The sequence below is a fragment of the Macaca thibetana genome, chromosome 7 (genome assembly GCF_024542745.1).
Source record: "Macaca thibetana thibetana isolate TM-01 chromosome 7, ASM2454274v1, whole genome shotgun sequence".
Taxonomy (NCBI): Eukaryota; Metazoa; Chordata; class Mammalia; order Primates; family Cercopithecidae; genus Macaca; species Macaca thibetana.
In genome coordinates this window covers 146455440-146469279 of record NC_065584.1, presented here as the reverse complement: position 1 = coordinate 146469279, position 13840 = coordinate 146455440, and the positions used below count along the sequence as shown (strand labels likewise).

Here is a 13840-nt window from a genome sequence, read left to right as displayed (position 1 = left end):
AACTCGTCTCCCAGACATGTGCTTGGTAGTTCCCTCACCCACTTTTCAGGTCTTTGCTCAAACCTCACTTTCTCCCTGGGGCCTTCCCTGACTCCCTTCTCTATAGCATTTACCTCCACACCAACTGGACACTGTGGACTTCCCTTCCCCTAGCTTACTTTCTTTATTCTGTTACATATATCGCCTTCTAACTATCATAGAATTTGTTTGCTTACCATGTTTATTTATCATCTGCCCCCCCCCACCATGTTTCCCAGGCAGTAAGAATACTAAAAAAATTTCCAAAAAAAATTTATTGTTTTGGTGTATCTGTGAATGAATAAATAGGTTTCTGGGTCTGCCACCTCATCATCAATCAGAGCAACTTCATCTTTAAGATTAGAGTGTGGTGCAGTGACAGACATGTGTAATCCCAGCTACTCAGGAGACCTGAGACAGGAAGGTCGCTTGAGCTCAGAAAGTTCGAGGCTGCAGTGAGCTGTGATCTGGCCTGTGAATAGACAATGCACTGCAGCCTGGACAATATTGCCAGACACCACCTTTAAAAAAATAAAATTACTTTTGATGTAGGGCTTCTGTGTAAGATACCACTTAAAGAAAAGATTCAGCAACAGATTGAAAATCACTAGAAACCACCACTCTGGTCCAATCCTCCCTTTCCACAGATGGGGAGAACCTGGGCCCAGAGGATTCGCACATTTGGTTAAAGCAGAACTGAAAACTAACCTATCTCTCTTGATTTATATGCTCAGCCTTCTTCAGTCTGTTTCACACTCACCCTCCCTACTTAAATGTCTTTCTCTTTTCCTGCCATAAAGGTTTACATCTGCTTTTAAAGAAGCAGTATTTTACAATTAGCCTAAACAAGACCGTCACTGCTAAGAACTAATAACGGGACTTTACCCTGAAAAGTCCCTCTCCCTTTTTAAGCTCTGATTACCACAAGTGACAGGCTTGTAAGAATGTGATAAGCTGGGTTTTCTAGTTCCAGCTCAACCACCCCAGGTGTGATTAGGCTTATTGATGCTGTTATTTACTAGTAATTAGCTTTTATGTGTTTTTTTTCCTTCTGGCAACACCCAGTTCCTAGAAGTTTCGCAAGCATTTCTCACATATGCAAAGGTGAATGAAGGGGTAAACATCACCATCTGTTCTGTATTTTCCTCCCCAGCAGGTATTTTTTTCCCCTTTTCTTTTCCCCTTTATGGTATATTATGGGGAAAACAGTTGGCCAATCATCCAGCCAGAGTCACAGACACACTTTATGGACTTCGTCCTGTTTCCAGATTTAAATAAGAGAGAAAAAGAAACCGGTGTGATTCCAACCTGTGCAGCTGTTCTCTGGAGCAGTAATCCTTTATCTCCACTCTCCTCCTCTCCCATCTAAGTGTGTGCCACCACCCTATGGAAGATTTGATGGACATGTACTTAAGCCTCCTAAGGCCCAGAACTATCCTTTTAGTTGGGAACTAAAGGGTGACAAAGGTTGTCACTTTAAGGTGGATAATGATACAAATGAGCACCAGTTATCTTTAAGAACCACCAGTTTAGGGGCCGGTGCAAAGGATGAATTGCACATTGTTGAAGCAGAGATCATGAATAATGAAGGCAGTCCAATTAAGGTAACACTGGCAACTTTGAAAACATCTGTATAGCCAACAGTTTCCCTTGGGGGCTTTAAAATAACACCACCCATGGTCTTACCGTTGAAATATGTTTCAGGGCCAGTGCATATGAGTGGACAACACTTAGTAGCTGTGGAGGAAGCTGCAGAGTCAGAAAACAAAGAGGAGGAGGATGGGAAACTCTTAAGTATATCTGGAAATTGATCTGCCCTGCAGGTGGTAGCAAGTTTCCACAGAAAAAAGTAAAACGTGCTGCTGACAAAGATGATGATGAAGAAGGTGATAATGATGATGATTTTGCTGAAGAGGAAACTGAAGAAAAATCTTCAGTGAAGAAATCTACAGGAGGTATTTCAACCCAAAATGCAAAACAACAAAACCAGAATGGAAAAGACTCAAAACCATCAACATGAGATTAAAAGGTCAAGAATCCTTCAAAGCACAAGAAAAAACTTTTAAAACACCAAAAGGACTTAGTTCTGTAGAAGACATTAAAGCAAAACTGCAAGCAAGAATAGATGAAGGTGGTTTTCTTTTTTGTTTTTTGAGACGGAGTCTCGCTCTGTCGCCCGGGCTGGAGTGCAGTGGCCGGATCTCAGCTCATTGCAAGCTCCGCCTCCCGGGTTCATGCCATTCTCCTGCCTCAGCCTCCCGAGTAGCTGGGACTACAGGCGCCCGCCACCTCGCCCTGCTAGTATTTTGTTTTTTTTAGTAGAGACGGGGTTTCACCGTGTTAGGATGGTCTCCATCTCCTGACCTCGTGATCCACCCGTCTCGGCCTCCCAAAGTGCTGGGATTACAGGCTTGAGCCACCGTGCCTGGCCGATGAAGGTGGTTTTCTTCCCAAAGTGGAGGCCAGGTTCATCAGTTATGTGAAGAATTGCTTCCGGGCGACTGACCAGGAGGCTATTTGAGATCTCTGGCAGTGGAGGAAGCCTCTTTAAGAATAGTTTAAACAGGTTGTTCACATGTTTTCATCTTATTTCATTTGTGTGACAGTTGATATCTGGCTGTCCTTTTTATAATGCAGGGTGAGAACTTTCCCTACCATGTTTGAGAAATGTCTGGATTCCATCGCCAAGAATGTGTTGTCTGAAACGCCTGTTTAGTATTTAAAGGTAGAACTCTGCCCTTTGCTTGGTTTTAAGTATGTGTGAAATGTTACTACGGGACATAGTAGTAGTGATGGTCAGACATGGAAATGGTGAGAAGACAAAAATAAACATGTGGAATACACCCAGTATTTGAAGAAAAAAGGAAGAAAAGCTTTCACAAAGATGTAGCTAATGTTTATTTCAGTGAGATTGGTGTTTAGGGATGAACAGTTTGACACAGAAGGACCGGTGACAGGGAAGAGCACAAAACCTTTTCTGGTACCAGTGGTCAGGGCATTCATAGTGATGGTTCCCTCTGCCCAGATGCTCTGGCCCCAGGCCTGGCAGGGTGGCCCTGAGCTGCCTAGCATGAGCTCCATGTGCTGAGACAGGCCTTGCCTGACCCCTAGTCTCCATCATCTCACTCTCTTGTATTGTCGTCATGTGACTGCATATGAATTTCCCTTGTTTATCTTGCTTTATTTTTAGACTATTCATCTTTTTTCTTTTTTGAGATGGAGTTCCACTCTTGTCACCCAGGCTAGAGTGCAATGGCATGATCTTGGCTCACTGCAACCTCTGCCTCCTGGATTCAAGCGATTCTACTGCCTCAGCCCCCTGAGTAGCTAGGATTACAGGCACGCACCACCACGCCTAGCAGATTTTTGTATTTTCAGTAGAGACAGGGTTTCACCATGTTGGCCACGCTGGTCTCAAACTCCTGACTTCAGGTGATCTGCCCGCCTTGACCTCCCATAGTGCTGGGATTACAGGCATGAGCCACCGCGCCTGGCCTAGACTGTCTATCTTTAACCCCACCTAGGATGTGGACCCCATGAAACCCAGGACCTCATTTGTCTTGTTCCTTCCTGTAGAGCAGTGCCTGAAAGAAGGCTTGTCATGAGTTGGGTACACATTTTCATTTCACCAATAGTTTATAAGCTTTTTGCTCACCTAGAGCTATTAATCTGTGGGTTACCTCACTGTCCCTTTTGTGCTGTCACAGTCCTTCCAACCCTATGCAAGCAATTCATTCTATTAACTTTGTTTGAAATACCCAAAGTGGTTTCTGTTTTCATGACTTGACCTTGTCAAAGGGTGATGAGACCAGCACTCAATATCTGGGGTGAGTGGGAAGTAAATGTATTGCTTACTATTGAAAGGGAGAGCTATGTTAGTCAGGCACATTCTCTCTGAGCAGAACCTTCTGCTAATATTATATAAGGCTCTGGGGAAGCATGGATTTCAGGGATTGGAGGACATTTAGAGACGTAAATGTGTTGGCAACATCTGCAGAAGCACTCTCTGAGACTGTTGTTGATTGGCACTCAGAGGCATGTTTATTGAAATGAGTCCATCCTGCCTAGCTGACTTGTAGAAGTGAGGGTTGACACTGATTGGTTGGCTTGCAAAAGCAGTCACTGAGACAAGTTGTTGATCAATAGAACAGGTTTAAAATCAGTTTTGGTGACTTCTTGTTACCATGGTTATATAAAAATCAGTCTTTCTGAATTAGTGAACACTTACTTTGTTTTTATGTTCAACCCTGACTGATAGACCTACCTTAGTCCAGCTTTGGACTCTAGGTCTTTTACAAACTTTGCACCTTATTAACTTTGTGACATTTCTTGAATAAGTCACTTAACTTTACTAAACTCCTCATTTATCAGATAGGGCCAATGATGCCTACCTCTCAGATTATTCTGAGATTAAATGTTATAATGATTGTGAACACTGTAAATTATAAAACATTCTGAAAGCATAAAACACATTTGAAATTCTCTTAAAATTCGGCAATATGCCAAAATGATGTGTAAACTCTAAAGTGCTATATAATTATAAATATTTATATTATCTTTTCAGTATTTAGTATTGTTTTAGTACTCATATTATTATCATGCCCTGGTCTTAAGTCTCAGCTGAAGTGTTTTTTTCCTCCAAGAAAATATCCTTAACTGCTCAGGTCTTTATTGATCTTCTTTTTTTCTGGTTTTGATATTTATCATATTTACTGAAAAAATTAGCCCTTATACTTATTTTATCTTGATTATTCATTGTAATTTGTGGTTATTGGTCTTATCTCCCCAACCCAGATTTTAGCTTACTTTAGGCAAGAATTTTGTCTTCATTAACGTCAACAAATATCAGAGCTGCTGAGTTCATGAGACCAAGGTCAGTAAGTAATAGCACATGTACTCCCGCTCCATTGTGAACCTATAGAGACGTAGCTATGTTATTGAAGCGTGTTGTCCCCCTAAGCCCACACATTGCCTTAGGATTATTTCCATCACAGCACTCCAGTCAGCCACTATAAGTTCAGTGGTATTATATCTGAGATAAAACCTACCGGCTATGGTGGATCTATGTTAATCTTCTCATTTTCCAAAAGAGGAAATTAAGACCCAAAGAGGAAGTGATTTACTCATGGAGCACAAAGTCAGAATGATAACTCATGTCTCCTATTCCTTGTCGTCACTCTTTCTTCAACATCATGAAACATGCTGCTTGTCAATCTCCCCAAGGTGCCTGACGCAGTGGCTGAGGTCATACTGAGTGCTCAATAAACACCTGTGGCTAACTTTCTTAGGGCTGAATTTACTCTGGTATTTGGAAAGCAGAGCGTTTCCACAATACTGTTGACATTGTAATTTAATATTGTTGGGTCTGCCTCAGTGGCAGCTTAATTCATGATTGTGAATTATCTGACCTTTTACTTCAAATTTGTAGTATTCAAACACTTTTTCTTCTATGACGATGTCCACAAAGGATATCCCAAATCTGCTAGCATGCATACCCACTCCTCCACCTCACTGCTTGCCAAAGTCTACAAGTTATACAAATGGAATTGTAATCGCACAAAACCTTCTTGGTTAAATATGGTAATGGAAAATACATTAATCACATTCATAATGAAAATTCAGTGTAAAAAGTGTAAGTCTAAAAATATATTTGCATGAAATTAGTTTATTCTCCTCTCAGTAATTTAAGACTGAGTTTGATGCATTTCAGCGAAATTTTCCTCTCAGTTCTCTCTCCTGGGCACTTAACTGGGCACCTAACAAACCAATTTTTAAAGGCAGTATGTTTTTTAAACCCCAATGCCAATAGAATTTTTGCTGTTTGGAGGTGGTTGTTGTAAACTAAATCTCGATGTCTTGAGAAAGGGAGTCTTTGCTCAGTAAAAGTCCAGACCACCAAATTCCTTCAAATAGAGTCAGTAATATGCATTAATCCATAGCAATAATAGCTGTTGCTTACCATTGTAACCAAGCCAGCCTCACTTTCTTTCATTTCCTACGTTATCTCTTGGAAAATAGTGGGTATTGTGCCTTCTACAAACAGGTTCAGGCCTGTGAAATTTAGAATTGTACCCCCTACTCCCACAAGTCCTTTCTTACCACATTTCATTTCGTAAAATAAAATGTGACCAACTAGGAAAGCCAATTTATGAATACTCTAATAATAATGTTCATAGGGGCCATAGAAATGTTTATAGGTTTTGAGGCTGAAATTTCATCTCCTAGAATTTATTCCAAGAAAAATTCAGGCCGGGCACGGTGGCTCAAACCTGTAATCCTAGCACTTTGGGAGGCTGAGGTGGGTGGATCACCTGAGCTCAGGAGTTCAAGACCAACCTGGGCAACATGGTGAAACCCTGCCTCTACCAAAAATACAAAAAATTAGCCAGTCGTGGTGGTGCATGCCTGTAATCCTGGCTACTCAGGAGGCTGAGGCAGGAGAATCACTTGAACCCAGGAGGCAGAGGTTACAATGTGCTGAGATTGTGCCATTGCACTCCAACCTGGGTGACAGAGTGAGACTCCATCTCAAAAAAAAAAAAAAAAAAAGAAAAGAAAAGAAAAGGAAAGAAAAAACTGAAAAAAGGGGAAAAAAAATAAAATTGGGAAAGTGACAAAACGTTCAACAATAGGAAAATAATTAATCATTATATGTCTACCTCAAGGGCTGTGACACCAAAGGCTAATAGCAACATAAACAGCTCTTACATTACAGTCATAAATAAAAAATAGAAAAAATAGTATATAGATGTGTATTATTGTTCGGACCATATAAATACAGATATGAGTGAAGACTGGAAGGTAGTGAACAAAGATAAAAATGATTTACATCAGAGTGGCAGGAGAATGGTGGTGTTTTGGTGGTGATCATTTTTAAAGTGTTCTTTAGTAATGCAAAAAATTAGTAGTATACCAGTAGAGTTAGTATTATGGTATATGAAAGCAGACAGAACACTAGTTTGGGAGTTAGAAAATGCTACCAACTGGTAATGTAAACCTGGAAAGTTATTTTGCTCTCCGATCTCATGTTTTTCATCTATAAAATGAGCAAGTTAGGCCGAGTACAGTGGCTCACGCCTGTAATCCCAGCACTTTGGGAGGCCAAGGCAGGCAGATCACGAGGTCAGGAGACCGAGACCATCACGGCTAACATGGTGAAACCCCATCTCTACTAAAATACAAAAAAAAGTGGCCAGGCATGGTGGTACATGCCTGTAATCCCAGCTACTCGGAAAGCTGAGGCAGGGGAATTGCTTGAACCCGAGAGGTGGAGATTGCATAGAGCCAAGATCACACCACTGCACTCCAGCCTGGGTGACAGAGCAAGACTCCGTCTCGAAAAAAAAAAGAAAAAAAAAGGAGCAAGTTATTTCTAAGTTCTGTAGTTTTAAATTATATCATCTTTCATGGATTTACTTACTTCTTTAAGTTGTTGTTTGAAAGTGTTTGAAGATTTTTAAGGACGGTAAATATTTGTTAAATTTCAGGGTCTTGGTCCCAGTAAAGAAATTCTCCGGTTTCAGTTTTAAGCTTAGCGAAATGGGTTACACAAAAGAAAAAGCAATGCATCTGTCTTGTCTCAAAACCAGTCTTTTTTTTAGCTTAAGAATTTGTAAGAATTTGATTTACCCACTTTTCAGAAAAGCTCATACTTTTAACCTGCTACTGATTACATAATTAACTAGGCAGAAAAATGTCTTTGGAAGATGGAGAAATAGTATTATTCAAGGGCAATCTGATAGTATGCGTGAATAAATGGAAGTTTGACTGCCGTCTTCTAACTGTTGCAAGACACAGTGATAAGTATATTTTCATTTTATGTGCTAACAAGTCAACAAATAAAGATCCCCTGTAGTGGCAGTATGTTCATCAACAAAACCTTCCCTAGAAGTGCTACTCGGAAGCTGTTGGGGGCCTGAGAATCAGTGTTTCCAGAACACATTTTACTTAGCTTGGCTCCAAAACTTAGTTCCTTTTCTAAGGCTGCCCTTCTCCCTTTCCTCTGCAGATGCAAGTCCAACCCACCTTTTGGGTATCCAAGGCCTAGCAGAGGCTTTGTGGTCACATCCACATGGGTCTAAATCATTGCCTTCCCCTCACCAGCTGTGTGGCCATGCTCTTCTCTGAGCATCATGATCTACCTATCTATCAAGCCCTTCCTCACATAGCTGTGGCACAGAGAACTAATACTTAATGTCCTGGTATAGTGCCGGGAATTTGGTGAGTATTAAATAAATGTTGAGGCCGGGCATGGTGGCTCATGCCTGTAATCCCAGCACTTTGGGAGGCTGAGGCGGGCAGACTGCCTGAGGTCAGGAGTTTGAGACCAGCCTGGCCAACATGGTGAAACCCCGTGTCTACTAAAAATACAAAAATTAGCCGGGCGTGGTGGTGGGCGCCTGTAATCCCAGCTACTCGGGAGGCTGAGGCAGGAGAATCGCTTGAACCTGGGATGCCGAGGTTGCAGTGAACCAAGATGGCGCCACTGCACTCTAGCCTGGGTGACAGAGTGAGACTCTGACTGAAAAATAAATAAATAAATAAAAATAAATGTTGAGATGTTTCTCATTTTCTGATTCCCTCTTTTAAGACTCCTTGTCTATAGTACTGTTTGTAACACTTAACTTTGGCACCACATATGTTTCTCAAATGACTCATATGAGTATAACTAGTCTACTAACCCTCTTTGCTATAGGATCCGACTCTAAGATAAGCATCCATTGAACATGCTAGAAGCTTGAAGAGAAATCCAGTAACATCATCTATTATGAAGCAAAAGATAGAGCTAATATTTATTGAGTGGTTCTAAATATTAGCCACTGTGCTGAGGACTTCTAATGTATTATCTCCTTAAATCCTTACAAAAATTTCATGTGGTAGGTAATATTTATTACTCCTCTCTACTAATGAAGAGATGGCATTTAGAAAGGCTAATTCATGTGACCAAGAGACACAGTTAATAAATGACAGCTGAGATCTGTAACCCACATTCCTCTGATTTTGAATTTAAACTTTCCTTAAGAAATGAATTTGTTATTGACAATGACACTTGTAGAGTTGCTACAGAGTGCCCAGGGCCCACAATCCAACTCCAGATTTGTAGATGGAGTGGTGCCTTTGACTAATGACTGTTAGAATCTGGCTCTGCAGCTGTATTCTAGCTCTGATGTCACTACATGGCTCATATTTCTGCTCCACCAGCTGCAGGATAACAAAGAAAGGAAAGGAGGGATTGTCAGCTCCTTGACAAAAGTGAACTCTATTAACCTACCTAGAAGAAAAGCAAGAGAGTGTCTAAGCCCCATCTCTAGTTAGACTTTTCTCAGATGATATAATTGTTATCTCCTTTAATTGACTGTCACAAAATTTGATCCTGCTCTATGATAGATGTCTTTTTCTCTTTTATCTGTATTGGTTCTGTTTTTTTTAGACGGAGTCTCACTCTGTCACCCAGGCTGGAGTGAAGTGGTGTGATCTTGGCTCACTGCTACGTCTGCCTCCTGGGTTCAAGTGATTTTCCTGCCTCAGCTTCCTGAGTAGCTGGGATTACAGATGCACACCACCATGCCTGGCTAATTTTTGTATTTCTAGTAGAGACAGGGTTTCACCATGTTGGCCAGGCTGGTCTCAATCTCCTGACCTCGTGATCTACCCGCCTTGGCCTCCCAAAGTTCTGGGATTACAGGAGTCAGCCACCGTGCCCGGCCTATCTATATTGGTTTTAAATGGCTAAATTAATGACTTTTGGAAAAAAACACAGTAACTCTTACTGAACACTAAAGCTGCTGAATCATCGCTGAATATTTAAAAATCTTGATGTTCCAGGTTTCTTTAATGGACCTGCATATTTTCTGAATATTTTATACCAAGATAATGATGATTATATTACATGAAAATTCGAAAGTACAGTCTCTATTGAATGCATATCGCTTGCACACCACTGTGAAGTCAAAAAATTGTTAAGTAGAACAGTTTTAAGTTGGGGACCATCTGTATGTTTCCTTCAAAAGTTCCTTATATGTGCAAGTGTTGGTGAGGGTGTTGAGCAACCAGAACTCTTACACCTTGTTGGTAAGAAAGTAAAATGATACAACCACTTTGGAAAAGAGTGTGTCAGTTTCTTAGAAAGTTAAATATATGGCTACCATATAATGATCCAGCTGTTCCACTCTAGGTATTTACCCAAGAGAAATGAAATCATACATCCATGCAAAGTCTTGTACATGAATTTTTGTAGCAGTTTTATTCATAAAAGCTTGAAATTGGACATAATCTAAATATCTATTAGCAGGAGAATGGATAGTGATTCTGGAAGCCTAACTTCCCGAATGGGGTCAGCCTCCCTTCTTTAAGCTTTTCTTATAATGAGCTCTACCAGGTAAAGAGCTGGAAAGTTGTCATTCCCATTCTTACAATAAGAAAAAAAAAATGAACAAACTAAAAATTCATAACTGTTCTTAGACCTATCAGAAATTTGATGTAGCAAGGCAAACCACCACCCTGAAATCTGGAGGAACAGGCTGGCATGGAGAGTCGAGCCGAGATCAGCTTACCTGGAGCAGAAGCTACTGAAGCCATAAACTGATGGGAATACTAAATGGTTATTTTGACAAATTCCTGGAGGCTGAGTATGGACTAATGTGAGCATGAGATACTCCGGGGATCCACAGTCTTGGAGTTGGGGGGAGGCTATTGTAGGTGGCACACTTTCATGGGTTATTCCCAGAAGCCCCACCAGGTTCTCATGGTGAAGAGCTAAGAGAAAACTTAGCAGTAATCATTTTGAAATACTCTCAAAGCATTTTTCCATAACAAAAATCTACTCTTCTTGAGAAAAGGACTTTACCAGAGTCTTATGAGCTTAGGAGAGGGGCAATTCCTCAACTTAAGCCCTGCTATCCTTCCCGTCTCACCTGGAGAAAAAAGGTTAAGAAACATTTGTGAAGGTGTCAACCCAGGGACAATGGTCCACTGCTAGACTGAGATTTAATCATAGCGTTATAGACTGCTTTCCCTTCCCGACATTTACACCATATCAACAGCGGTACAGGACATCAGTGGCTAACAGCTGAGAGTTTCAAGGCAGATACTTTATGTTAGAAGGTGTTCTTAGGGATACTCAAGACAACAGAGGAGATAAAAACATGGACATTAAAGGAAACTGGCCACAGATACTTACAGCTATAGCAAAGAGCAACCACAGCATAACTTCTCCAGATAAACATAAAGCCTTACATTTACCTCATTTCCTAGTATCTGATTATTCATGTCCAGCTTTCAATAAGGCACACTAGGAGACAAGAAGAAAACAATCTGAAGAGACAAAGCAAGAGAACCAGACTCAGATATGACACAGGTTTTAGAACTGTCCGACCAGGAATTTAAAATAACTATAATTAATATGTTAAGGGCTAGAATGGGAAAAGCAGACAACATGCAAGAACACGTGGGTAATGTCAACAGAGAGAGGAAAACCTTAAAAATGAATCAACAGGAAATTCTGAAAATTTAAAATGGCTTCATTAATAGGTTGGGCATGGCCAAAGAAAGAACCAATGAACTTGAAGACATGTCCATAGAAATTTCCCAAACTACAATGCAAAGAGAAAAAAAAAAGAGCAGAATATCCAAGACTGTGTGATGATTTCAAAAGATGTAACATACGAGTGATTGGAAGGAAAAGAAAGAGAGAACGAAGCAAATAAAATATTTGAAGTAAAAATGGATGAAAGTTTTTCAAAATGAATGACAGACACCAAAGAACAGATAAATTAAATAAATTACAATGTGTTAAGGGAAGGGAGGGAGGAATTGGGAATACCCTATTATAATATAGCTACCTGCCCATGAAGCAGTACAGTGTGGGGGTATCCAATCTTTTGACTTCTATGGGCCACATTAGAAGAAGAATTGTCTTGGGTCCCACATAAAATATACTAATAATAGCTGATGAACTAAAGAAAATAAGCAAAAAAAAATCTTACAATGTTTTAAGAAAGTTTACAAATTTGTGTTGGGCTGTATTCAAAGCCATCCTGGGCTGCATGCCGTCCATGGACTGCAGATTGGACAAACTTGGTATAGTGTTAGTTGAAAGGGATTTAGATTACTTGCAAATGCATAGTGCAAACACTAGGGCAACCACTAAAGAAGTTTTAAAAAGAACTATGATTGATATGCTAAGAAGGAAGGTAAAGTAAAAACCTATGAAATGTTCAGTTAAAACCAGAGAAATCAGAAAAAGAGAAGGGAAAAAAGAAGCAAATAATGAGTGCAAGGAAAACAGTTACAAACAAATAAAGGGATAAAAGAATTGGGGTTTAGTCATTCAACAGTCCTATCCATTCAGCAATATAAAGAATGAACTATTGATATAGGCAACAACATGGATATATCTCAATAATGCTGAGTGAAAGGAGCCAGATTCCCCCCAAAAGAATACATACTTAATTTTTCCATGTGTATAAAATTCTACACAATTTGAACTAATCTACAGTAATAGAAAACAGAATCAGTAGGGCCACGGAGAATTCTTAGCTAAGAATTTTATTAGGGGCCTATGATGGCTATGACATTAATTTGATGGGATTTTGCTACGTGCATGTACAGAATAGTAAAACTTGGGTTTGAAAACACCATGGGCTGTCGTGCATCTGCTTTTTCTGTGAACTCAAAAGCCTGGAGGCAGAACAGTTTCTTATATGCCATGATTAAACTAAGTCTGTGAATTGTTGAGGTGTGTATAAAAGAAAATTAGATTCAAAGAAATTATCATCTGGGAATATCTGAGCCATACTGAAGCTAGTATTTGAGGTGTAGAATACATTATCTTTGTAAAACCAGTGGACAATGCAGTGTTAAAATTTTTACTCAACTGATGCTATTTAAACTGGCATATTCTGTTTATTGTGTGGGTCTTTTCTTTGAATATGTTCAAAGAAAAGATATTTAAACCACAAAGGCAAGATCACGCCATATCATATATGAAGAAGATGTGAGTACTAAAGCTTGATGAGAAGAAACATGAGAACTCTTAAAAGCAGTTTTCTATAACCAACATGCCGTTGCCACACACTCCCAACTTCATTATTACTGGAAAAAGTTTTCCTCTCTTTATTTAAATCTAAAATATGTTTGGCACCTTGTGCTCTCAGATAGGTGTATTAAGTTACTTTGCAATGTGAATCTTCACTACAATCTAATACTAGCAAAGATCTTCAAGAAAATAGGGACCTGGCATTAGATTGACCTTTAGTTGAAATGGTCTAATGATAGAGGTAGAGCCAATTGACCAAACACTTGAGGGACCCACTAGAGGGCAGTAAAGTGTAAATGAAATTTAAATTTGCCCCAGAAAGGCTGTTACCACAAACATTTGTATTGCAAATAAGATTTCTTGAATGCAGAAACATTAGATTAGATTAGTGATGTACAGTGTTTCTCTTTTCCTGGAATTAGTAGTTGAAGAGTCATTAGGAGCAAAATGAAAATCAAATTGGTTCTAGTCTCAGCTCTTTTTACTGATTGTGTGATTTGGGGCAATCTAAAATTTGCTTCTCTGGTCCACTTCTATGATACAGATTTGCACAAAATGATTATTTTAAAATTTTTATTTATTTATTTATTTTTTGAGACACTTTCGCTTTGTTGTCCTGGCTGGGGTGCAGTTGTGCGATCTTGGCTCACTGCAACCTCCACCTCCTAGGTTCAAGTGATTCTCCTGCCTCAGCCTCCTTAGTAGCTGAGATTACAGGTGCGCACCACCACGCTGGCTAATTTTTTGTATTTTTTAGTAGAGATGGGATTTCACTATGTTGGTCAG

General features: G+C 39.8%; 1 pseudogene; it reads left to right on the top strand.

The window, feature by feature from the left end:
- Positions 1–1404: 1404 nt before the first annotated feature.
- LOC126958738 (nucleophosmin-like) lies at positions 1405–2569 on the top strand (annotated as a pseudogene).
- The last annotated feature ends 11271 nt before the right edge of the window (positions 2570–13840 follow it).